This window comes from Sarcophilus harrisii, chromosome 5 (genome assembly GCF_902635505.1).
Source record: "Sarcophilus harrisii chromosome 5, mSarHar1.11, whole genome shotgun sequence".
NCBI classification, from domain to species: domain Eukaryota; kingdom Metazoa; phylum Chordata; class Mammalia; order Dasyuromorphia; family Dasyuridae; genus Sarcophilus; species Sarcophilus harrisii.
The window spans coordinates 255,071,355-255,099,303 of NC_045430.1; the positions used below are offsets into that span (position 1 = coordinate 255,071,355).

The window sequence follows — 27,949 nt, forward strand, 5'->3', positions numbered from 1 at the left end:
ATAAACATATAATACATGTTTTATTTCTGACTTTGAAATTATCTTCATAAGTAATTCTATAAGTTTTTGCAAATACTTCTGCAAGCCAATAAAGTACACTCTGTGTACTTATATGCCTATATGCCAAAGAACATTAGTTACTAGTAATATAGTAATCTTCAAGAAACTTTTGATTGTTGCCAAAGAAGAGTATATCATATTGTGGCTATTTAGCATAACAGCTTTTAGTTTTTCAATAATGAAGGTAACCTGTAACAGAAATGTATTATTATTTTGGACTTAGATATATAAGCATTCTATAACATGCAGTAAAAGTTAAAATAAGCTATTGAAAAACTAACATCTTATTTTATACTAATGTACTTCTCATTAGGATATATATTCTTTACTCAGCTGCAATGTTTGCAAGAATTAAGTCAATCACGTGATAAAAATGTCATTTTTTAAAAACGTTTTTAGTAGAGGGGAAAATTGGAAGGATTATTGGATTTGGAGTCACTGCAGGCCAAGACATTTGTTACAGAGAAAAAAATGTTAAAGACCTCCTGTCAGTGCCTTATCATTCAAATTCATAAAACTTGGTCTTTTTCAAGGCAAATTCAACAACACTATTCAATTTCAAGATAGATGCACCTTTCCCTAATCACCTCATTTCATAAAGTACTTAAAAAAAAGAAAGCCCATAAAATATCTAATTTGAATTGGCAAAAATCTTATTAGAAGAAATAAGGACACAAATTGTAAATAATGAATATTAAGACCCATTCAATACTTATTCTTTCTCTCAAGTTCCTTCCATTTAATGAGTTTATGAAATTCTTTTATAATAGACTATTGAATAAAACAGGTGGGTTTTGGTTCATTATCCAAGAAATATTTCTGGAAGTTTGAGTTTTACTTGTTGAAAAAAAAGCTCATATAACACTTCTCACAAACAAATCTAGTTCCTATTCTCAATTTATAAAATTAGGCCCAGGTTCCACATACTAAAATAAAAAATAGAAAGCTAGGATCATACGTTGAGAAAGATAAAGGATGCAAGAAAAGGAGGGACTCTATCACCGATGACATTCTTTCCCTTGACTTATTTCCCCACAAAAATAAATTTAGTTGCATTACTTTAAATCGGACTAAAACAAAATTTACATGTCACAGCACTGCAAGTTCTACAAGGGCAGACTATAAACTTGTTCTTCTTTGTATCCTCTACAGAGCCTCACAAAAAGAAATTCAAAAAATAAGTGTTTATTAAATGACTAAACAATGTATAGAAAGCAAAAATGAAATATCCTTATTGAAGCAATTAAACAAATTAATTTCATTGTCAAAGACACTTGATTATTCTAACAGAAAACATTTCTAAGATGTTCTCCAATAAATAAGTTTTCCAAAACTTTACTCACAGAAATAGAACTATTTAGAGCACAAGAGCACCATTAGGACATGTTGTGGAAAGGATGGGATCCTGGCCTGGCAATATCAAAGTTTCAATCCTTCATAGATTTGTGTTATCAATAGCAGTTTTCCCTCCAGTGGTACCCATATACTGCATCTGACACATGCCTTCTCATTCTGGAAGATTCCCAATATGGAGGATGTAGCCAAAAAGTGAGAGGCTTTACTTTGGGTCTTTTCATGTTCTTTCAAATATCTTCAGTACCCTCCAATTGTCCATCTGTTACTATCCCTTGCTCTTGCTAAATGAGCAGTCCACTTCCTTTTCTAATCAAACACTTCCTGGAGAGTATCTTTTACACCTTTCTTACATAAAAGTCATGGCTGAAAACATGCTGTAGCCTAATTGTGCCTAATAAAGTATTTTGCCTTTCCCCACTCTGATTAACAAAAACTGAGTTACCCATCATTTACACCTAGTTAACATCACAGGAGAAATCTTGGTGTTCAAAAGATGAATTCTGTTAAGGAACAGCTTTATGATCAGTGAAAAGTACAATTTCCCAACTGTAATCCAGCTAGTCTTCTTCCTCTTAGTCACTTCAGGACCCACCAGCTGATCCCATGAATCTCTCCACAAGGCCTATCCAAGGTGGATTCCTTCAGGAGACCTCCCTTCCAACAGCAGGTCACAGTCCAGGCAGCTAGAGAATGCAGGGGCTAACATGCTGGACCTGGAGTCAGAAAGATCATCGTTAACTTCCCTGAGCCTAGTTTTCTCATCTACAAAATAGGAATAATGGCACCAATCTCACAAGTTTGTTTTGAGGATCAAATATAAAGTGCTTTGCAAATAAATCTTTATTTTTTTATTGTTAGCTGTCATTATTCTATAAGACAGTCTTCACTACAAACCCATTTGGGTCTTTTCTGTATAGATTAGGCCAATTTCGTTGGAGTAGTCATAAATTTGAATAAGGAAGCCAAGTTAGCACTCTTAAAACTTAATCCAAACAAGATGGTATCTTGGCAGACACAACTGAAAGGCTTCACCTTGGAATCCTTCTACTTAAAGAGTCTACAAAAAACATCTTATATGACAGAGGCAATTACCTTTGGCAAATATGTATTTTCCTATTTTACGCCTCACTTAATCTTGATAGAGGATCACTGAAGTTATCACATAGGCTGCTTCAAGGAACTCTGCATGTTCTTTAGGCTGCATTTTTCTCTGAATCAAATATTTTTTTAAACGGACAAAGTCACAATAGGATAATGTATTTTCACACCTTTCAGTTATCAAGCATTTGTTAAGTGACTATAATGTGCAATACACTGCTAGATGCTAATGACAAGATATGAAGACACATCTTGTTTTCCAGAGTTAAGGCCCAGCAAGCAAGCTTGTGTCCTAAACTTGGCATAACAACAATCCTTTGCACTGACCCTCTGGATGATCTTACCTTCTGGCAACATCACATAATTACTATATTGCTTTGATCAGCACCAGGTATTCTCTGAGCTCAGACAAACACTAAACAAGTTCAAAGTACCCAAGTTCTGATCATGAAGTTTTGCTATGAATCAAATGTGTCTCATTGTTCCTGTTACTAGTCACTGTCAGGGCTACAGCTCACTGCACAGCCACTGGTATAAGTACTGATACTTAGCAACACCAAAACAGGTCAGCCCGCCAGGGCCCCAACCCCCATGGCCTTACTTACTAGCAAGCTACTTCTCCCACTTTGAAATTAAACTTCTATTTGATTTCTGACTTTCTTGTCTCTAACCTCTTCTGCTCAGCTCTGGCCATCCATGGAGGTTAGTCTGACCCAGTTAATACTAGTGATGTAAAAACAAAAAGATTAAGTCTTCTGCTCCCAAGGAACTTAGACTCTATATGAGAAATATATCATGTATGCAGATAAGCAAAATAATCAATTACAAGAGAAAGAAGACAATAGCAAAGAGGAAAAATCAGGAAATATTTCATTTTTAAAATGGTGCCTGAATTGTGCCTTAAAGAGAGAGAAGGATTTTGAGAAGTGGAAATGAGGAATGATTATATTCAAAACATGAGGGAGAGCTTGTACAAATATGCATAAAAGAGGAAGAGAATGGCAAGGTAAGGGAACAATTAGTAATACATCCTGGCTGGGAATAGATGTACCCAAAAAACAAGCAGAACAAAGTCGAACGAACATGGGCTACAGGAAGCAGAAAGCCAAGGTTGTTGGTTGGTCATTGTCCATCCTTCTCAGAGACAACCAAAATGACATCTTTAAATGCAGTCTGTCTCACTGTGGCTGATGGAAGACCCTGGAGCTCAGAAGGCCCTATCCCAGGTCAACACCAAGAGTTCACATGAATATTTGGAGGGGAGCTGTCTCTAAATGCGTACATCTCCCTTTTCTTTTGAGCCACAGCAATTCTGTTTTGCTCATAGATTCCAGTGCCTTCTTTGATGCAGGGATGTCACACTGAGCAGTCTCGTGCTAACATGTCACATAATCGATTCCAAAGTTCTTCACATTGACTTTCAGAGGATTCTGTATTGCTTCTTCTGGCCTCCATTTGAGCACTTATTTTGTAAACAATCTTTTAGGCATTCGAACAATATGGCTAGTCCATCAAGGATGCATTCTCTGCAGTAGAATTTGAGTACCTGGCAATTTAGTTCCAGAAAGGAACTCAGTGGCTGGTAAAATGACATGGGGTATGTCTGTGTCTGTCTGTCTGTCTCTCTCTCTCTCTCTCTTTTAAGGTAGAAACTGGATTTAAGTGAGGCAGAGTTACTCAAAATTGTGAGCCTCTTTCTTTCAGGCATCCAAGTCCAGTGGAAAGACAAAATCAAGATGACATGATGATTTAGGATACAGACTTTGGGGTCTTCGATGTCTAACCAAACTCTAAGCATTCCTTAGCACCTGCTTCAGCCGCCTTCATGGCCACTGGAACATACTGTTCACATTGACCCACTTGTTCACAAGTCACTGGGGGAGAGAGCCAAGTAGAGAAAAGAGGAAGGCTGCTTGAGGGAAAAGACATCATCACATGCAGAGTTTCTAATAAGGAAACCCACTATGTTTCTAAGGAGGGTGGGATGATTCAACAGGGAAAAACTGAAGAGGCTGTGAGGAGAAAGTTAAAAGATGAAAAAGAGATCACAGGACAAGTTTTCAGAGGAGACTAGAAGGAATGGACTTGAGGCCACAAGATGTGGCAAAGAAAATGGCTATATCTTCCTCATAGACTAGAACAAAGAATAAGAGAATCAGTAAAGATGTAGGGAGATTTTAAAATACAGAATAAGGGAAATGCAGGAGCACATAAGTAGTCCTAATTTCCCTATTAAAGTTTAAGAAGCATCATCTGCTAAGATCTTCTTATAAGGAGATAACATTACAGAATTGGGGAGAAAGAAGTTTTGAACAACCACTTACTGATAGCATGATGGAGTCAATTTTGGAAGAATAAAATTATTTTTGAAAAGTGGTAAAATTAGATAATAGATTTAATATTATTTAACATGAATTTAAAGTGGGCCCAATCTATATTATACAATAATTTCATATGATAACATTTAGACAATTACATGTTATGAAAATGTCTTTCATGAAAATCATTCATAAAAGACACTCCTGATATATGGGTAGATGACTTTTAAAAAATGTTAAAACAATGAGAAAATAGATATAGCTAGATGGTTAGCGGGAAACCGGAGTTCAAATTCTGCCTCAGACACATATCAGCTTTTTGACCTTGGTTACCTATCTTAACCTCTACTTGTGCCTCATTTTCTCCATTTGTAAAAGGAGGAAATTGATGACATTCTAATGTCATCATGGTAGTTATTCGTGCACTCTTAATTACTTGTTATTTTTTAATCATAATAGTGTTTTAACAAACTTATCTTCTCTTCTTTTAAATGTTTTAAAAATTGATCCCCTTGCCTTCAAAATTGTATTACCAAACTGACTGGATGCCCATCAGTTGGAGAATGGCAGAATAAATTATGGTATATGAATGTTGGAATATTATTGCTCTATAAGAAACTATCAGCAAGATGATTTCAGAGATGCCTGGAGAGAAACTGCATGAACTGATGTTAAGTGAAATGAGGAAAACTATAAGATCATTGTACACAGCAACAAGATTATGTGATGATCAATTATGATGGACGTGGCTCTTTTCAACAATGAGATGATTCAGGCCAGTTCCAATGTGATGGAGAGAACCATCTGCACCCAGAGAGAGTACTGTGGAGACTGAGTGTGGATCACAACATAGTACTTTCACTTTTGCTGTTGCTATGCTTGCATTTTGTTTTCTTTCTCATTTTCCTCTTTTGATCTGATTTTTCTTATGCAGCATGATAATTGTGGAAATGTGTATAGAAGAATTGCATACGTTTAACATACATTGGATTACTTGCCATCTAGGGGAGGGAAAAAATTTTGGAACACAAAGTTTTTCAAGGCTGAATGCTGAAAATTACTTATATGTTTTGAAAATAAAAAGCTTTAATAAAAAAAAAGAGAAAAAAAAAAACAACCAAAAAACTGTGTTACCTTCAGTACTATTCCTTTTATGTGTATTTGGTCCAGTGCAATAGTCACTTAAGTCATTAAACACTTATTAAGTAAGCTCTCACTATGTGCCATGTCCTGTACTAACTTCTGGAGATAACAAAAAGTAACAAGTAAAAATAATGAGCCCTTGCCTTCAAGGAACTCACAATTAAAAAAAAAAAAAAAAAAAAAAAAAAAAGATGAAGCAAAAAAGCATTGGAAGGAACTAGAATTAAGAATATTCTCTTTCTCTCTCTCAGATCAACATCTCCCCTATTTAGAGTTTAACTAGGTTATTGATTGGATGACACTGCTGAATCATACAACTCATGCTCTCCCATAAATCTGTCTCCTGTCTCCTGAATGACAAAAAGATTTAATTCCCAATAATAAACTGACAATCAGTTGTACACAGAGATTTGTTTTTCTAGTGAATGCCATACATTTCTGTGGATCCTCCTTAGAAGGAAACTGACATAAAGGTAGTGTCCCCAAATGTGAGAGGGTGACTCCAAGCCCACTGAGAATTCCAAGAAGAGGACAGAGAGAAGTAAAAGGAGAATGAAGAAATAACCTAGACATCAAAAAGTCAGAAAGAAGGGATGGAATGGAGGGAAAAGATGATGAATTCTGTTTTAGATACAATGCTTTTAAATGTCTATAAAATATCCAGCTCAAGATGTCTGAGAGACAGCTAAAGCATTACGACCTGAAGTTAGAAAAGAAGTTAGAAATGGAGCAATAGATGTGGGAATCATAGAAATGATTACTGGCTCCGTGGGAGCTAATGATATAAGCCAGATAATATGAAAAATGAAGAAAAGAGTATACAGGAACAGTTTTGGTGAACACTCAGTAGACATGATCTAAATCAGATGTTAGCAAGCTAAGGTTGACCTGTTGAAGTCAGATGTTGTCTGCCACCTGATTTCTTATGATTTGGTCTGCAGGCCTGCTTTAGTAGGCAGAGCTAAGAATGACAACAATTCTTAGTTCTCAGGCCAGTCTGCTGACCCCTAAAACAGATGAAGATACAGCAAAAGGTATGAAAATGGAGTAGAGAACCGGGAAAGAAGAGTATAGTAAGAATCTGTAAAAGAGAATATCAAAGAGCTGGGGGAAATGAGCAGTATCAAAGACTACAGAGAGGGGAAAGGTGATTGAGGAAAGGGCAAAGAGAGATTCAAAAAAAGGGGGGAGAGGGGAACACAGTCTGAGACACTGGGATCGAAAGAACCACTTGGGGGTACAGGGAAGGGTGGGGTCTTCATGTAAGGAGAAAGTGGCAGAGGGCATCTCTGCCATATGAAATGGAGAAGACAGAACAGAATGCAACTCATGCCAATGTATTCAGGGAAATGAGGCAAGGTCTCCTGCTAAGAAAGGGGGTTTAAAGATGGGAAGTGACAACACACTATGACCAAATACGGGAATTTCAGGGTTCACTTTATGTGGAAGTAGAACTGTGAATGAAGGCAAGATTAAAAATATGAGGGGAAGTAAGTCATGGGAAGCGATAAAGTTGAGATGTTTGAAGGAGTGTCAGTCCATAAGGTAAAGTTCCCTGATTAAGAGGACAGGAGGTGGGGAGAAAAGAAAATCTGCAAAAGTCAAGCATTCCTAGAGGTCAATAGATAACAGGTACCAGAATCTTTATTTGGGATGTGGGAGAAGAAATATAGATAGAATGAACATTAATCCATGTCCAGGAGGAGAGTTTAGAGTGATGGAGGGAGAAACAAAGGTGAAGGGGAGCAGGGAGCCTCCCAAATCCCCTGCCCCAATGACTGCAGTAGGCATAAGAGTGAAAGTATTACCAAGGCTGGTGATGAATGTCACCAACCATTCAACTAATGATGATGAAGGCAAATTCATCAGAAGGAAGCTGATTTCAGTGAGAACTAAAACTTGCAAGGAATGAGAAAGGAAAATATTTAAAATGAAAGCAAGTTTATTATCTATTTCACCAGCCATCCAGAAATTCAAGAAAGAAACTAGGTCTACCATTTTCACTATTAGTTAAAATTCAGAACCACTTGATTTTTATTTCATATTCTCCTGAACCATAACAAAACTATGATCATACACAAGCAGTATCAACAAAATGAAAAGAGAGAAAAAGTCAATTTTTCATCCAAAAGCGAACCCAGACTTGACTCAGTGTTCCTTGTTTTTAATTTGACAGAGAAGACTCTTTAATAGAGACAAGTGTCATTAGAACAGGAAGATAAGATTACACCTAAAATTTCTAGTAGTTCAAAAAACCTATGGCAAAGTACAGAATTAAAGAGATAAGTAAAAAGACTCTGCTAAACACACTGTGGGAATAATTTCTATTATTATGAGTATTGCCTTTTTATTCACATAGGCTCCCATATCATATAAAACAACACATTTACAAAACAAAAACAAAAACAAAAAAGTGGAGGAAATAAAGGACATAAAATAAAATTATTCAATATAACCTATAATTTTACACACAGTCTAACTGCTATTTTTAAAATGTCTATAGCCTATGGCCTATAAACAAGTAAAGCCCCAAATATTTAACACAAAGTCAAATATTACAAGCAAGAATGATGTCTACGTGAGTTTTATATGGTGTATTTTCTAATCCTATGTATTTTTACTAATGCAAAATACATCAACTAAGAAAATGTAATCTTAATGTTCTTTAAAGTTTGTGATTATGAAGGATTACCTTCAGGATCAAAAGCAGCACTACATGAATACCAATATCACATGATCTAACTGCACAAAAATTTGCTGCAGCTCAATTTTCTCATCACATGACTGTCTAAAGTAAATCAAGAAGATTAAAACATTTAAGATTTCTAATAGGAGGCTTTTTTGTGTGTATTTAGATACAGTTAAGTGTCACTATTTTTACCCCAATCATTTTTCAAAGTATTTGATTTAAGATCCCTGTGCTTCCTGAAAGACAAGCCATGCATGATTTGTTTTCAGCAATCTGTATAACCTGAAAATTGAAAAGCGCCAAATAGAACACAGTCCTGCAGCCAATACACTAAAAATAAAATAAGAAAAGGTCCTATAGACAATAGCCTCTGAAAGATCTTCATAATATCGTTTTTATGTTACTACAATTTTAAAACACAAAGTAAAATTGCAATCATTTAATAGGGTCTAAATAGCCATTCCATACGTTTTCCTTCTATGATTAAGTTTTCCAAAAATTGGTGAACTAGAAACAAATTCAAGAGCAACGTTGTTTTTTCCAGCAATCATTCAACGCCCTATTTCACTTCTCATAAGTGTCAATACATACAACAATATACAAATGTCAATGGCAACAAATGAAAAAGAAAACATAGGATGAAATAGCAATGACATACTCAATATAAATTAGAGCAGTTTATTTCCTAACACCCAAACTTTGGAATAGTCATAAAAATACCCACAACTTTCACCTCTTTTTATGGCAGCTTCTTAGTAAAATATATGACACATTTCCCTACCTTTAGAACTGAATACATTTTAGCTTTTTCTTGATGCTTCAGGATTCTAATAAACAGCAATTATTTATTATGAGGGATAGCTATAGATGGTGTGACATAATGGGGCAAATGGTCATGGTCCCACATAACTAGTAACTTACTCAAATGGATCTAGGACCTCAATGATCTGTAAGTCCCTCTCAACAATATTGATGGTGACTCTTGAAATAACCTCAGAACTCTTTGGAAACAATCATCAAAACTGATTTGTTTTGATGTCATTTTATTCTAATAAAAGGATAATAAACATTGAAAGCTTTCACAATGTGGCTTTAGCCTATCTTCCAGATTGATTATCCTCTCCCTCCCCAAGTTCTAACCTTCATGCCCCCCCAAAATTATTCCATCTGCTCTTAACCATCTTTAGCCTCTGTATTTGCTTAAGTGATCACTCAAGCTTGGAATAATTTCCCTCAATCTCCTCTTGAGGCTCAGTTCAAGTGAAGCTCCTTCAAGAATTCCTTCAGCTGAAAAGTTCAATGCCCCCATAATAATGTGACATTTATTCTGTATATATAATATTATCTATGAACAGATTTCATCCTCCTCAGCAGAACTTCAGTTCCTTGTTCCTTGAAGTTCACTAAGAGTAAAACATTATGGATACATTAAAAAAGCATAATAATTTACTAATGGGTAGTATATGACAAAACTATACTTTTATAAAATTACTAGTTAAAAAAAGCTTCCCAAAGTGTTACTTTCATCCTCCGAAACATCACCTTTCTCACTGATCCAGAATCCCTTCAAGTTTCTATTCCATTTCAACTTATAATTGCATTAAGTATTGATAAGATATAACAAAAACCTGTCTTGGTTTTAAGAATTTGTGTTGACATATCTTGGAAAAATCTTACTTCAAAGCCTCAAAAATTCTTCCTCTTTTTCTTCATAGTCATCATCATCAGATGGTTTTATCTTGTCTTTTTCAGTCATCCAACTCTATATTGACCCCACAGACTTTTGTCCATGGGGTTTTCTTGGTAAAGATACTGAAGTGGTGTATTGGTGCCCAAGCATGGGAACCAAGGACCCTACTTTCACTGAAGAAGTCTCTGGTGACCAGGAACTTAGGTGAGTATTTTAATGGACAAACAGGGAACTTATTTTCTTAAGGACTAAACTAGTAACCTTTTCTGGCTAAAATGGGACAGGTATTAGGAAAGCCTCCATCCCCACCCCCTTCCCCACTCCCAACCCCGCCCAGAAGTGGATATGAAAAGCATGCTTAAGCTGATAGAAGGACAAGGGCTACTTATAACTTGGGAACAGATAGCTAGACTTCTGGGTACATTAAAACGCACCTCCCCTTGGTTCTTTGAGGAAGAGCAAATCTCTCCAGATAATTGGACATTAATAGGGCACCAGCTGTCTGAATATTACAACGAAAAAGGTCCTCGTTCAATTTGGATGGAAGCATTCTATGTATACAATATAATACAGTTGGCCTTAAAAAATCCTGCAAGTTATAGAAAAAAGAAAAAAAGTTCTAGGAATAGCCAGATGTGGAAGCCTGAGATAAAAGAGGAAGACAATGAACAGATTAATGACCATATTCCCACAGAGCAGGGAGATCTAAGTTAGGCTCAAGGGTGTGGTATCTTTCCACCCTAAGAGGCAGCTTCAGCCCCACCTAAGGAGCAGTTAATTGACTCTCCTCCATCAATTCCACCTTCGGGGATGGAGGGAGGAGGGGTGGGGGTGGGAGCAATGACAGCACCAGCACTTCCCCCCCAGCATCCAACCACTCCTATGACTAGATTGCAAAAGGGACTAATTAAAGTCAAGACAGAAGAGAGAGATGTAACTGAGCTCCAACTTCACATTTTTCCTGTGATTCAACAGTTTAACTCTTCAGGTCAAGAAAGTAGAAAATATGCTTCTTTTGATATAGAAATCCTCAAAGACCTGAAAAAGGCTTGCACTCTTTATGGGGCTACATCAGCTTATGTTAAGATGTTATTACAGAATTTGGCTTTTGAAATCTTGACCCCTAATGACTAGAAATCTATAGCAAGGACATGCTTAGAACCTGGACAAAACTTGTTGTGCCTTTCTGAATATAGTGAGCTCTGTAGGATACAAGCCCAACAAAATAGTCAAAGTGCAGTTCATGCTGCAATCACCTGTGATCTACTAACAGGTGTAGGTTCCTGTGCAGACATCACAGTACAGATTAATTACTCCATAGCAGCATATAAGCAAATTGCTGCTAATGCTATCAAAGTGTGGGCTTCTCTCCACAATAAAGACGACAAGAGGCCTTCACAAAAATAACACAAGGGCCAAATGAACCCTTTGCTGACTTTGTGGGACGTTTGCAGACAGCTATCACAAGAACTAATGGGGAAAATGCAGTAACAGACATTTTGATAAGACAACTTGCTAAGGAAAATGCTAATGAGGTTTGCAGAAGAATGATACTAGAACTGTCCAAGAATGCTCCTTTAGAGGAGCTCATAAGACACTGTGCCACAGTGGGCACAAATGCCTTTTATAGCTAGCCTACGATGCATTCTTCCCAAGATCCCAACATGGGAAGACAGGGTCCTGTGCCACAGTGGGCACAAATGCCTTTTATAGCCAGGCTACAATGCATTCTTCCCAAGATCCCAACATGGAAAGACGGGGTGCCTTCTGGCAAGGGGCTTCCAGAGAGACTTGTCAATGCTTTCAATGTGGTAAAGTAGGGCATTTGAAAGCTCAATGTTGGTATAGAGACAGAATGAGAAAAGAGGGTGGGAGAACAAGACCCAATACCCCATGTCCAAAATGCAACAGAGGCTTCCATTGGACTTCAGAATGTAGACTGATTCAGGGAAATGAGATGAGGGGCCCAGCCCCAGGGCCCAAGACAAAAAACACTTGAAGCATGATGGCAGCCGATGCTACACCCAGAGAGTGCCTAGAAGTCCAGTACCCAGACATGACCAATCAGCCAGGAAGCCATCTGATGGGAGAAAGGGATTACAATTGGGGAGAATAAAGTTGTATGCAGCTGGGATAACTAAGATACCCCCTGGAGAAGTGAAATCTGTTCCTCTCCAGCCTATGGATCCCTTGCCTCCAGGCACAGTAGACTTGACCATTTCACCTCCTGAGAGTCCGTACAAAACAGTGTCCATCCACACACTGATGTGGGAAACTGGGGAATGTGTAGATAATATCCCAGTCACTAATACAGGTAGACAATGTGTGACTTATCACCCAGGAGAAGTAGTAGCATCAGGTTTACTGATATAGAATCCTAATAAGCAATCTGGTGATAGTCGCCCAGATTCTGACTCCAAGCCACAAAATCCAGGAATATACTGGACAGCAGCTTTAACAGCTGACCGATCTATGCTAACATCTATATAAATGGCCTACCATTAGAAGGAATGGTAGACACAGGTGCAGATCGTACAGTCGTTAGAGGTGCCAACTGGCCCAGTCACTGGCCAAAGATTAAATGTCTGGCGGAGGAGGATCAATAGCAGCTGAAGTTAGTGCTGCCCCTATGAGATGGACTTTTGAAAGCAAAACAGGAGTTTTTACTCCTTTTATAGTTGAAAAAATCCCCATCAATCTGTGGGGAAGAGACATTTTACAACAATTAGGGTTAAAAATGAGTTTTTTTAGGCAGGGCTGCTGTTGAAGGCCTGCCAACACTTTCACCTGTTCCTATCCAATGGAAAACTGATACAATAGTGTGGGTAGAACAGTGGCCCTTAGGTAGCGATAAAATTCAGGCCTTATTAGATATAATACAGGAGCAACTTGACCAAGGACACTTACAATCTTCTCTAAGTCCTTGGAATTCCCCAGTATTTGTTGTAAAAAAAAAAAAAAAAAAAAAAAATATGGAAAATGGAGGATGTTGACTGATTTAAGAAAGGTTAATGAACAGATGGAAACTATGGGAACTCTTCAGCCTGGACTTCCATCTCCTACTCAATTGCCTAGAGAATGGCCTCTTTGGGTTATAGACATTAAGGATTGTTTCTATTCTATCCCTCTGGATAAGGAGGATATTAAAAGATTTGCCTTTTCAGTGCCCAGCGTTAACTTAGCTGAGCCTTTGCTGAGTTTTGCTACAGGGAATGAAAAACAGCCCTACTATGTGTCAAATGTATGTTGCTGCTGGTCTTACTCCAGTAAGGAAAGCATTTCCAAAAGTTATGCTATTACCTTATATGGATGATATATTGGGATGTGCACCTGAGGAACAAATGTTAGAAGCGTGTCTACAAAAGACCATAGAAACATTAAGGAATTACAAATTGTACATAGCTCCAGAAAAAATTCAAAGACATGCTCCTTTTCAATATTTAGGATATGAAGTATATCCTAAGGTGCTTATACTGTTAACTTCTTGATTTTTGACAAAGATGCACTGGCTCCGGCAGACAGGTTTTATAACCCACCGGAAGGGCAGTGTCCAGTGCAAGTGGCTCCACTATCTTTAGATAATTGCCAGGTGATGTGGAGAGACCCAGAAAATGGTGAATGGAAGGGACCAGATAAGTTAACTGCTTGGGGGAGAGGGTTTGCTTGTATCTCTACAGGTGGAGAAGGAACTAGATGGGTGCCAACAAGCCGTATTCGCCTTGTCCATCACAGAGAGATGGAGCAGACACTTGAAACGAAGAAGAAGACCCAAGAAACATCAGGTGTTTCCGTTGCTGATTGTGCTCACCACTGAAAGAACATGGCAGTTATGGTGTTTGACTCATGGACATTGAAAAATGTTGGACTTCAAAACCCTCAGGAATCATTGGATTCTCTGAGACACAAGATTGTTGTAGGACTTGAAAGTCCTCAGGAATCATTGGATTCTCTGAGACATAAGATTGTTGTAGGACTTCAAAACCCTCAGGAATCATTGGATTTTCTGAGAAATGATAAGACTGTTGCAGGACTTCAAAATCTGCTGGAATCGTTGGATTTCCTCACACATAAAAGAACTGTTGCAGGAGTTCAAAAACTTGGAGGGATCATTGGATTCCCTGACATGTGAAGCAATGGACAATAGATTGGTTTTGGACTATCTCTTGACTGCTGAAGAAGGCTTATGTGTGACTGTTGTTTACACAGCCTCCTTCTAGGATTTCTGGAAATCTTTTTACAACATCATGTTGATTTATGTTGTTTGTTATGCCGTTACTTGCGTGTTCAATTCATGTTTGTTACACCACATTGAGCCTGCACTGACTGTGGGGAGAGCCATCACTTATAGCCTCTGAGTTATTGCTATGTGCTTGTGTAATACCTCCCATGCTGATGGGTTTGTGCACACCTGTTTCTAATAAGACCCTTCAGCCCAAAAACCCACTAGCAACCCCCACTTCCCTTTGGTGCTTTTCACCTCCCTTCCTGAGAAGTTGGGGGGGGGGGCGTGATCACCTTTTCGATGCTTTCACCTCCTTTCCTGAGAAGTTAGGGAGGGGTGATCACCTCCCCTTGGAGGCTCTGACCTCCCTGAGAAGTCAGGGATGGCATGACCACCTGTGTTCCAAAACAAAAGAAAGAGGGAAAGTGGTTTGCCATTTCCTTTTCCAATGTGTCCTCATGTTATGGATAAAGACCTGAGACAAATAGGATTAAGTGACTTGACCAGGATCCTAATTCCAAATGCCATACTCTAGCCACTGCACTACCTAGCTGTCCCCAGATGGTTGCCATGTTCAAAAATTCATCAAAGAGTTAGCCCCTAGTGATGTATAATATTCTATATGAGACAGATGTGTCCTTGGAAAAGTCTTATGTTTATGTCAAAGATATATAACAAAGCCTTTCCAATGCAGTAGAGCCTAAGTCTGAATTTATGTTCCAATGTTGTATATAGTCTTTGATAACCAAGGATCACTTCTGGTTCACAATGAGACAAGAAATGGAGCATATTTTAACAATTTCAAAATGGAACAAGATAGAGAATAGATCACACCAGGCTTACCTGACTAATGGAAAAGCAAAGAGCAAAATGTCACCTTATAGGATCCTTTTCAATGGTCTTCCATTCATACATTAATATCATTCAAGATTCTTTGAAAGATACAATTTGCCCTGTTGTCAGACCTCATCACACAAAGCATAAAACAAGGACATAGATGTTCTCCAAATGTGTTCAATCATTGCTATGATAAAGGAAAACCACCAAAGTTCAAGTGGAACTTGAAGTTCTTCCTGTTTATGATGAGATCCTCCAGATAGTCCTTTGAGGAGGCGGAGTTGCTTTGAGCTGATTACAGTAAGCCTTAGAACATTGCAGAGTCTCCTATAAGAGATCTGAATTTTAAAATCCTTGGTCTGACCATTCACTCAAGAAAGCTGATTGACATTCTGGAGAGCAATTTGGAAATATGCCCAGCGGACTATCAAACTGTGCATACCCTTTGATCCAAAAGTGTCTCTACTGGGTCTGTATCCCAAAGAGATTATAAAGGGATCCACATATGCAAAAATGTTTGTAGCAGCCCTTTCTGTAGTGACAAGAATCTGGAAACTGAGTAGATGCCCATCAGTTGAGGAATGGCTAAGTTATGGTATATGAATATTATGGAGTATTATTATTCTATAAGAAAAGATGAACAGGATATTTCAGAAAGGCCTGGAGAGACTAAGATGAACTGATACTAAACAAAATGAGCAGAACCAAGAGAACACTGTATATTGCAACAAGATTATACAATGATCAACTGTGATGGACTTGGCTCTTTTCAACAATGAGGTGAATCAAGGCAACTCCTTGTGATGGAGAGGGCCATTCACATCCAGAGAGACATTTACTATGAAGACTGAATGTGAATAAAAGCATAAGCTTTTCACCTTTTTTGGTTATTGTTATTATTTACTTTATTTTTTTTTCTTTCTCATGTTTTTTCCTCCTTTTGATCTCACTTTTCTTGTGGAATGTGGAAATACATTAAGAATTGCACATGGTTAATCTAAATTGGATTACCTGCTGTCTAGAGGAAGAGGGTGGAGGAAAGGAGGGAGAAAAATTTGGAACACAAGATTTTTCAAGAGTTAACATTAAAAACTATTTTTGCATGTATTTTAAAAAGATTAGTTGGCTGACTGGTTGGTTTGTTGTCCTTCACTCTGGAAGAAGATGACCAAATGGCTTCACTATGCTGTAGTCAAGTTCAGAGATATCAACCAAGATCAGGCACAAATAGTCCACAAGAACATTTGGAGTGAAGATGTCTTTAAAACCGCACAGCTCATGTTACTTTTGAGCTATTGCAATTCTGTTGTACTCATAAAGCACACTACCTTCTTTGATACAGGCACACCTCTCTCTGGATGATCCTTTGCCAGTGTGTCCCCATGTCACACAATAGATTCCTCAGAAAGGCCTTAAGGGTGTCCTTTGTTGCTGCTTCTGACCAACATGTGAGCTCATGTTTTGTTTTGAGTCCTCTGTAAAATACTTTTAGACAAACATACATTTGACATTCGAACAAGGCCAGCTCTTGCAGCAGAGTTTAAATGTTTAGCAATTTAGCTTGAGAAAGGACTTCATGTTTGCTTGCATTTTGTTTTCTTTCTCATTTTTTTCCTTTTTGATATGATTTTCTTGTGTAGTATGATAATTACTTGCTATCTAGGGAAAACAGTGGGAAGGGGAAGAGAGGAAGAAAAAAACTTGGAACACAAGGCTTTTCAAGGGTGAATGATGAAAATTATCTATGCAGATGTTTTGAAAAAAAAAAGCTTTAAAAAAAATAGAGAAAGGACTTGTGTGGTACTTTATCTTGCCAGGTGATCTTCAGAATCTAAGACAATTCAAATGGAAGCAATTCTATTTCCTGGCATGACATTGGCATACTCTCCAGGTTTCCTAGGGAAGACACAAATGTCTGAACTCTATCATCCAGATTACAAAATGAATCTGGATAGACATAGAATCTGTCCATTAGAATGTCTATGTGGAATAGAGAGTATTAATGGAACAGCAAAGTTGAGACCGGAATTGAACGTGAGAAGAAAAGCAAAGTAGATAGTCTTCAGAAAATTGCAAAGCTTCTTTAAGGATACCAAGTTCCCATGAAAGCAAAAGCCTATCATTTTAATATCATCATTCTTGTAAGTATTGCTTAGTCATCTCAGTCACATTTGACACTTTGTGATCCCATTTAGGATTTTCTCGGCAGAAATATTGGAGTCATTTGCCATTTCCTTCTCTAGGTCAAACAATGATTTGCCTCAGCTAAGTAATTTGCTACACAGCTTGTAAGTACCTGAGGCCAGATCAGAACTCAAAAAGATGAGGCTCCCTGACTCCAGGCCTGACCTCTTATCCATTGCACCATCACCATTCTAACAGATGTCATATGGCAGCAAAATGTGGGAATCAATAAATTTCGAACAATTAAAAATGAATTATTACACAAAGGGTAATGGCAGACACAAAATACTTATGAGCAACCTACAACACATAAACAAGGATCTTTGAAGAACAATAACAATAAAAAATATAATCAAGGAATCATAGGACTAGAAAACAGGTTGCTTGTTTGAATGGTGAAGGCATTGGTAGGAATGGTTTGAATGGTAATTGGACACTTGACTAGTAGAAAGGGTATTCTATTGATACTCTTACAATTTTAGAGGAAAGTGAGAAAGGCCTTCCAGCACTCTCTGAGGCAAACTGATGGGAGGGCATGGATGAGGGTCATATAAGATAGGCAGTCATGAATGGGTCATAACTTACATTGAAAAAATGAACTCCCCAGATGATGAAATAACAGATCCATTTAAGCAGAAAATACTTTTTTTTAAAGAAGATACTTTTGCAAAGAACAAATCACAATTTGCTCCCAATTCTCCTAAATGAATGACCTTCGCACATTATAATGAGAATCCTTAGTATATGCAACTTTAAAACATATTTATTTAATGGTAGGAAATTACAAGATATATATGTGTAAATGAACTTTCTTATGAAGTCTCTTTCATAATTACATTTCATCCTCTAAATGATTTCCTATTCTATAAGACATATAAATGAGGTAACACTGGGATAACTTGATGGATCTGTGAATTAATCAATAGGAATCCATTCTCCAACAGAAAGATCACAACCTATCCTTTTCTGAACTTCAATAAGTCTTGACCATGTACTCCCATAAATTCTCTGAAGAATCTACCAAAGTAGAACTCTTCTTCCAACACTGTGTGGATACCAACAGAATACACAAAGCCATCCACCAATTATTCCTTGCCCTTACAATACAACCAGTTTACCTCCTTTTTCTGACATATTTCTGTGAAGATTATCTACACTGCATCAATAAAATTATTCACAGGTTTGTAAAAATCATGCAACTTTGAAAGAATTTAAAACTCTGATCAGTGCAATGACCAACCATGATTCCAGAAGAGCTCATGCTGAAAGACACTACCTATTGACAGAGGGATGATGAATTCAAGAGTTGTGATGCATAAAAAGTTAAAAAAATATATAATTTCTGAGTAACTAACCATATTATTATGGCTAAGTAATATCTTCAAACCTGGATAGTGACAAAAGTAAAGAATCTCAAGTTATAAAGGACCAACCAGACAATGCATTCCAACATAAGAACCTCCCTCATTGAAGCCCTAACAAAGAATCAGGGAAGCAGTTAGATCTTTAGAGTTCATCTACCCATCTTCTCTGGCATCTTCTCATTTAACAAAGAAGGACTCTCCTACCTTCATCACCACCTTGTGCTAAAAGCCACACAGATAGTAAAGAGCACAAAAAGAATATACCACCATGCATTCAGTCTTTCCTTAAATACTTCTAAATTTTTATTAGAACTATAAAACAATTATGGGAAAAGGCTATGTTCAGAAATTGGTTAATTGTTTTACAACCTCATGATCTACTTTGATCTTTGTTTCACTTTGCTTTTAATTAACAATGCCAAACATTTGAATGCCAGATCTCATTGTGAAAATGTAGTCACCCATTACAAAACACATGACAGTGAACACTATCTACTCAGAAAGTATTTTGCTTTTTTCAAATATCATCTGAACAAAAATAGACAACAGGAAAGGCTTTACCTGGGATCAACTGGCACCTAAGCTGAGCCCTGAAAGGAAGCTAAGGATTATAAAAGGGAAAAGTGAAGAAGGGGGGTAGTCCCGGCAAGAAGAACAGAGTGAGGGAGGGATAAGATAGAATGCCAAGTTCAGGAAACAGCAGGCAGGCTAGCTTGGCTGGAACACAGAATGCATGGAGGGAACTAACATAAAGTAAGTCTAGGAGAGTAAGATGAAGCCAGACCGTGAAGGCCTTTAAATGACAGGATAAAAAAGTCGAATTTCATCCTAGATGGAAAAGAGAACATTGAATACTGGTGAGCAGTCAATCCTATAGAAGTTACTTTGGCAGATGTATGAAGGATGTATTACAGAAAGGACAAGAAGTGACAAGATTGAGCAAGTGAACAGACATGGGGAAAGGGGAAAAGATGGAAGAGTTGAGAATAATGAGGTTGTACATTTGAGTGATTAGAAGAATATAGTGGCCTTAGGAGAAATAAGGAAGTTTAGAAAAACAGCAAGTTTAAAGAGAATGAATATACTTTGGACATAGAGAATTTGAGTTGCTTATAGGACATGAAAAGGTGATATGAAAGCAAAGTATTTGTTTTGTTATTTATATACTTAAATTCCTACCAAAATGTCATATTGATAGTAGACATCTTGAGAGATGTGGAGCTAAACTGAAAAAAGGAAAAGAAAAAAAAAAAACTTGGCCTGGAAGATTTTCGAGAACTTTTAATGAGCCCTAGAGAAACCTTGGACTGCAGAGAATTCTGGTTGAATGTTCTTAGGTTTTCTGAACAGTAATGCCCCAAAAAATGTTTGACACCTGAAAGAACCTTTCAGAATACATTTTACTGTACTGTCCTACTATCCACCATTCCATCAATACTGATCAATTTAGCAAATTCAGCACTGTGTTGGATATTGAGGGAAATGCAAAATTTTGATGTGAGTTCTGCCCTCAAGGCATGTATTACTAATTATTATTATTGTCTAAGTGTCTCCAAAAAGTTAAAGAAGTTACAATAATGAAAAAATTAGGGAAGAAAAAAATGAATAATATTTCAGTAGGCTCTTTTCCCCTGAATTTGACAGTCAACCATGATTTGGTATTCCCCCAAAACTGAGTAAAAACTTTTTAGAAAATAAAGGACATTCACATAATCTAATTAATAATTAATAATAAGTCTAATTAATAATTAATAATTATTAACATTATATAATTTATATATTATATAATTATTATATTGTATAATAATAATTATTAATAATAATTAATAATAAATCTAATTAATAATTAATAATTCTAAAAATAGAATTAGGATTAGAAACAACGAAAAACCTCATGAAAATAACACAACCAGGAAAACAAAGTATGTGTGTGTGTGCGTGTGTGTGTTTATGTGTGTGTATATGAATAGAATAGGAATAATAAATGGAAGCGAGTAGATCAGGGGCCTCAAGATGGTGTGTGATATGACATTTTTTAATGATGAATTTCATTTAACTGTAAATCTTAGGAAAGTGTCCCTAAAGAAATAGCACTAATTCTTTTCATTATGGACAGTGGTTTGGAACTATGCTCAAAAGGCTATAAAACTGGATCTGTATCTCAAAGATATCAAGGAAGAGGGAAAAGAATCCATATGTGCAAAAATGATCTGGTTTCATCTTAGTGTCCTAGGACTTATTTCATGTTAGTTCCCTTCCTGCATTCTTTGTTGCAGTCATGCTAGCCTGCTTGCTGTTTCCTGAACTTGGCATTCCATTTTATGAGTCCCTCACTCTGCCCTTCATGCCTGGACTACCCCACTTCCTCACTTTTCCCTTTTATAATCCTTAGCAACTCTGTGTGTAGTGACAAGGAATAAGAAATTGAGTAGATGCCCGTCAATTAGGAAATGGCTAAATAAGTTATAATATATGAATGTAATAGGAATATTATTGTTCTATAAGAAATGATGAGCAGGCTGATTTCAGAAAAACCTAGAAAGACTTACATGAACTGATGCTAAGTGAAGTGAGCAGAAACATTGTATAGAGTAACAAGATTATGTGATGATTAACTATGATAGACTTAGCTTTTCTCAGCAACGCAGTGAGCCAAGACAGTCCCAATAGACTCAGGATGGAAAATATCACCTGCACCCAGAGAGAGAACCATGCAGCCTGAATATGGATTGAAGCATAGTATATTTACCTTTTTTTGTTTGCTTTTTCTTTCTTGTGATTTTTTTCCCCGCTTTTGTTCTGATTTTTCTTATACAACATTAACAAATATGGAAATTTGTTTAAAAGGATTGTACATCTATAACTTCTATCAAATTGTTTGCTGTCTTGGGGATGGGGAAGGTAAGGGAGAGAGGGAAAAAAAAAATTGGAACACAAAATCTTACAAAAATAAATGCTGAAAACTATCTTTATATGTAGTTGGAAAAATAAAATACTATTGAGGGGAAAAAAGGAATAGCAGTAATTGCTGAAAGAAATAAAAGGCCTTTACTTCTGTCACTGCAGAATTAAAATTTTAAAAATCTGGCTTACAAGAAAGTTCTGCAAATTTCACTCAACTCTTCAAACAAATACTAAGTGCAAAATGGCAAGTATAATTTTGATTTCTTCATTTTTATTTGGGAAGAAAATGAGAGAGGGGGGAAGACAAATTCTAAATTTAAAATATAGTTAATCTTCCTCTTTCCATTTTCCCAGTTTTGCTTAATTACCATATGAAATGAGGATTCAATCCATCCTAAGGCTGACAATTTTGAACCATACTAGAGTTCAGTTTTCAAAAGTATTATTTCATCTCTTCTATGAAAATTATAAGAAAATGTAATTCAAAGATATTGCTTGCAATTTTCACTAAAATATTTTTAAGAAAAAAATTAACAATATAACAATGGTAAGTTATGGAAAAGCAAAAAAAAAGTAAATGAAATTTATCTCTAACACAAAAAGAACAAATAAATTCTTTGTATGAAAATGTTTGTCAATTTCGTCCCTAAAATAGCTAAGAAAAAAATGTGAAAAATTATGTTCATTATTAATTTCTGAAAGTGGTACTTCCAATTAAAAGAAATGTATATCTTACTTAGGGCTTCATTTTTTAAAACAATTTTTTATATTATAAGGCTTCTATAAATGCAGATACAATCTAACAACACACCTTAACATTCCATCACTAGATTAAGAAACAGCATAGATTTTCCAGGACATGAATTCTCTCCTTATTTTTAAGCATCTCCTTCCTTTCTCTTCATTAGTGTAGCCTTTTTGATTCACTCTAAGTAAAACCTTTCCCCTCTCCCATCCATTTTCCATATAGTAAGAGAAGGGAAAAGAATAAATCTGACAACCTCTTCTACCAGATAACTGGGCTCATAGTCCAGGCAATGGAGCTCCTGCCCAGGCATCCAAGACCAGGCATTTATAAATCCCCTCTTCAATTCCTAGTCTCAGTCCCACCGTTAGAATGAACTCATCCAAACTTTGCTCAAAGATGTTTCCAAGTCTTACTCTAATCCTTAACATAAGTCTCTCATCTTTGTATTTCATGTTTGAATTTAGCTATAGAATTATTAAAGTAGGAAAAAAAATAATAACCAAAGGAGATAAAATATAAATATTCAGAATTGTTCAAGATATCTGGGATTGTCCGTGGCACGCTCCCTTCAAAAGAGCACAGCACATCCTAATCATGCTTTTTTATATTGTATAATGGTGTCCTGACACCATACTGGTGTCCAGAATGGTGGGCTGATAGACTGGAATACAAGAATGCAAATTCAGCTACAGACATGTACTAGCTGTGTGACCCTGGGCAACTCACTTAACCTCTGTAAGCCTCAGTTTCCCATAAGTAAAATGGGGATAATAGTACCTACTGTCCAGGATTTTCCACAAGGATCAAATAAGATAATAATTGCAAAATGCCTGGCATTTAGTGATATCTGTTAGCTTTAAGAACGATTAAAATATTCAGAGAACTAGCTTTCAATATTACAATTTATTTCTAACCTAATTTTAATAATAACAGAATTTATATAATGCTATGCTTGCAAAGTTCAGCTCATCTTATCTGATTTAATACAACTCTGGAAAGTAATTGAGGGGAAAGAAAATAAAGAAAAGTGAAGGGAAGGAAGGAAAGAGGGAAAGAAGGAAGGAAGGAGGGAAAGAAGGAAGGAAGGAAAGAAAAGAGGGAGGAAGGAAGGGAAGGAGGAAGGAGGGAGGAAGGGGAGGGAAAAAGGGAGGGAGGGAGGAAGGGAGGGAGGGAGGAAGGGAAGAAGGGAGGGAGGGAAGGAAAGAAGCCCTTATGTTATTATGGGGATACAGATAATAGAAAAAAAAGTGCCGGCCCTCAATGAGCTTACTTTGTAAATAGGGATAGCAACACATAAAGCTAGGAGAGCAACACTCCTTAATTAAAATGGAAGGTGTTCATTTTGATTGGCACTTAGTTTCAAGTTTAATGTGAAAAAGCATAAAATTATTTTGGGTCAAATCCTTCTGCAGAGCAGCACCATTTGTAAATTCATAGAATCACAGATTTAAAGCTAAATGTGATCTTTAAGTTCATTCAACATTCCTACTCTTACATAAATGCTTTATGTATCCTCTAAGGGCAAAAACATTTCATTCTAATTTTATCTGATTTGATTCTCACAACCATCATGTGATGTAAGCTCCACATATATTATTCCTAAATTTATAGATGAGGAAACAGGCTGAAAGTGTCTGGTGCAACTTTTGAATCCAGAGCTCTATACCCAGAATGGGCTGGCATTTAGTAGGTGCTTATTTCTTGAATGATACATTGTCTCCTTTGAGTGCTTTCCATATAGTATCTCAAGTTTCCGAGGAGGTAAGGGATATTATTGATATTATTAACTGTTTTACATTTGAAGATACTATTACGTTAGACCTGACTATAACTTAGTACATCTAGCAAAATCTTTTATTTTACAGGGGTGGAAACTGAGTGGCCCAAGTGGGCCAGGGAAAACGTCAAAAGCTGAAAACCTCAAGGTTCACTGACTTCAAAACCATGTGTTTTCTCCCTTGCTCAACATTGCCTCAATTCCTCGTGGGAAGTGCCGATAAAAGCTTAAGACCCGAGAGAAAGAAATGCTTTCCTAGGAATTGTTTCTCCAGCAAACCCTAAAGATGAAACTTGGCTGAACTTTAAACAGAGGGCCCCAACACACGTGAGTAACTCGCACAGAAAAAATGGGAGTCCTCTAGCCCAGGAAGGGGGAGTTTCCGGGTTCCCGTCCCTACCTAGGCAAGGTAGGCGGCTCCCCTCCCCCTCCCGCCCCGGGCACGGGACCCCGGGGCAGGCCTCGCACGCGCCGCGGGCTCCGAGCACCTGACAGCCAGGAACCGGGACTTCCTCCTGGCAACGCCCCCTCCCCCCGTCCTAAGTGGGTCACCGTACACGCTCACGCGCGTCTCGGGCCCTCGCACCCGCCCCTCCCCCGCCAGCAGCCCCCTCGGGGCCCACCGCGACCCCCGCTCGGGCACAGGCCTCGGGCGTCCGGCGGAGCGTGTCACCCACGCACGCACGCCCACGCCGGGCTGCGGGGCCACTTTCACAGTGTTCTGGGGCTGAGGCGCGCGTCGGTGAGCAGAGAGGGGACGGCGGGGCCCCTGCAGCGCCCCGGTCCTTGGCTTTACCTGGGCAGCGGACGCTCACGCTCCCCGCTAATAATCCTCCTCCTCCTCCTCCTCTCCTCCTCCCCTCCTCTCTCTTGGGCACCAGAGGAACCCGCCCGGCCTGGCCCGACCTGAAAGAGAACAGGGAGGAGGGAGTTGGGGGGAGGAAAGTGGCGGCGGCGACCACGTGACCACGCTCTCGCCTCCACCTCCTCCCGCCCCCGGCCCCGCCCCCGAGAGCTCACATGCCCCGCCTATCACTCTTCAGCATTCTCCCGGGAGGGCACAGAAGATTGCGCGCGCACATCCTAGCGGAACGGGCCCGGCCCCTAAACCGAACTAGGGGCGGAGTCACCACGAGAAGGCGGAGAGATAGCGGGTCCACCCCGCCCCCGCTTGCTCGCCTCCTTCATCACGCATGCGCACCGCAAGGACCGGCTCATTTCCCGCGCAGTGCTTCCGGGACCCGCGAGGGCGTGGATCCCCTTTCCAGAACCAGGAATTCTGAGCTCTCTTTGTTTCCCGACTCCTTCTCTTTTGGGTCAAATGGTTCATTGGACCCTAGTCCTAATATTCCGATGCCTCTTCACGGCTACAGTGCTCGTAGAGGAGACCAAGGCAGGCATGTGCCTAGACGCTCCATCTCCCGCCTCGGCGCGTTTCCCGGCTGTGCCCTCTGCTGGGCAAACTCTTATTCCCCCTTTTTCTCCCTTTCCCCTTCCCCTCCCCCCCTTAATTCTCCTGCCTTTACTATTCCCAGTGCCTCCTGTGCACAGTTTGCGTGTGTAGAGATCTTTGCAAGTTCTTCCATTGCAGGATAGGAACTTTATTTCCGCCTTTCTTCGTATCCCCAGCATTTATTTAACATGGTGCCTAGAATGTACCAGGCCCTTGATAAATGTGATGGACTACCCGCCGGCCCACGTTTCACTTGGTAGCAAGTCCAGTCCTGCCAGACTTGGACTAATGAATTTATTTTGCCAGCAGGAAAGTCCTTATAGATGGTCCCAAATCCAGAAGGGACCCGAATATGATGAGAGGGAGGAAACTGAGGCAAACAGGCTTAAGTGATTTGCCCAGGACCACCCAACTAGCACATGTCGAACTTTGAACTCCGGGGATGCCGGCCTGGCGCTGTGCCCCGTGGCCCACGCCCCCTAGAGGCCCTTGTGGGTACATAGCGGTGTGCATACTGTCTTCCCTGAGCAACAGCCGGAGGCTCAGTCCGCTCAGGGATTCGTGCCGTGCTTGGCAGGCAAGAGGTAATTAATTACTTGCGGACTGGCTAGTTTTAAAGAGGAAATTCACAAGGATAAAGTCAAATAACGCAGTAAGAAAAATAGAGGAAATGTCTATTTCACACAGGTGTCTGGGAGAAGCAGACTGGGTTGTCATGGGTTACAAAGTTCCTCCTTTTGCTCTTTCTCCCTGCTGAGCCTAGTTCTGCTTTCTGGAGCCACAGAAAGGAGGGCTGGCCTTTTTCACATGGCAGCCTCTGAACTGTGAAGACTTGTAATTCTCGTTAACCCTATCATGTCTTATGTTCCCCTTGTCGTTTGATGTTAAGTATCCTCAGCTGTGAAAACAGCACAGTTTGACAGTACTTCCAGATTCCTCACTAAGCGGATGGCTCTATACCCTTTAATTTGGCAAATGTTAATATTAGTGCAGTTAAAAGTGATCCTCACTAAAAGAAATGCTTATGCAGATAAGGATGACAAACTGGGGACCATATTTATAGATGAAGAGATGCAAGGGACCTTTGAGAAGAGTCAGAAAAACGAGTTCAAATTTGTTCTCAGATATTGACTGTGTGACTCTAGGCAAGTCTCTTAACCTGTTTACCTCCATTTTGTTATTTGTCAAATGAGCTAGAGCAATCCACTGTAGTATCTTTCAGGAAAACCCCAAAAAGGGTCACAAAAAGTCAGGCCCGAATGAAATGACTAAACATACCAAGAACAAAATAGCCCAACTTCTTTCAATTTTTTTTTTTTTAATTTACAGATAGATCCAAAAGGGCAGGACTGAAATCACTCCTCAACAACAAACCAGACTTAGGACCTCATAGCTAGTAAAAAGCTGAGCTAAGACGTGAGGGCCCAGAGTCTTAGTCCCAAATTCCACAGTCTGCAGTATTATGCTGCTTCCTTTTAGGTGAGAGGGTGTTGTTTTGAAACTTTGGTGAAATAGACAGCTAGGAGTATGAAAGGCATCCAGCAAGCGTTGTCTTCCCAAATCTTCACATGGCTGAATGAAATTTTTTCCTTAAAGATTCAGTCCTTTAGCTTCAATAAGAATGTCCTGTAGGAATATGAACCTCTTTGACTAAAGTCTTCCTCTGATGTCGCATCTTAGCACAGAGTACTGGGTTCCCAAAGTGAGCCATTGGAATGAAGGTTCCAAGTTGAAAAGACCTTGGCTACAATCCTGGTGATGTCTGCTATCCAAGGCCTAGTTTGACTAGCTTAACAAAGGTCTAGCATCGGATTGGCCATAGGATGGAGAATTATTTTCAATCAAAGCACTTCCATAGTATAGTCATTGACATGTTGAAATATAAATATGAAGTACTTTTGGTCAAGTCTTAATAATCTTAATGTAAATAACAACTTAATGTGAATCTATAACTTAATATGAATAAATGTATCACATTCTTTCCTAAAGTCCATTTTTGATGGGGGAAGGGAAGATGGTAACAAGCTTCACTGAGGAGAAAAAACAGTACTAAGAAGTGGACAAACCAAACTCGGCAATTCTATCTACAGCCAGCTTTGGAGGTAG

The 27,949-nt window shown here is 38.5% G+C and overlaps 1 protein-coding gene across 6 annotated transcripts in view; it reads right to left on the minus strand.

The window, feature by feature from the left end:
• Positions 1-25,368, minus strand: part of TBC1D5 (TBC1 domain family member 5) — a 571,191-nt gene extending 545,823 nt beyond the window's left edge. For 4 of the 6 annotated variants that reach the window (XM_031940325.1, XM_031940321.1, XM_031940324.1 and 1 more), the window contains exon 1: positions 25,187-25,368. The gene's annotated coding sequence lies outside the window, so the exon portion shown is untranslated. The remainder of the gene's footprint in view (positions 1-25,186) is intronic. The other 2 variants (XM_031940322.1, XM_031940327.1) reach the window with 2 other exon arrangements.
• Between the last annotated feature and the right edge of the window lie 2,581 nt (positions 25,369-27,949).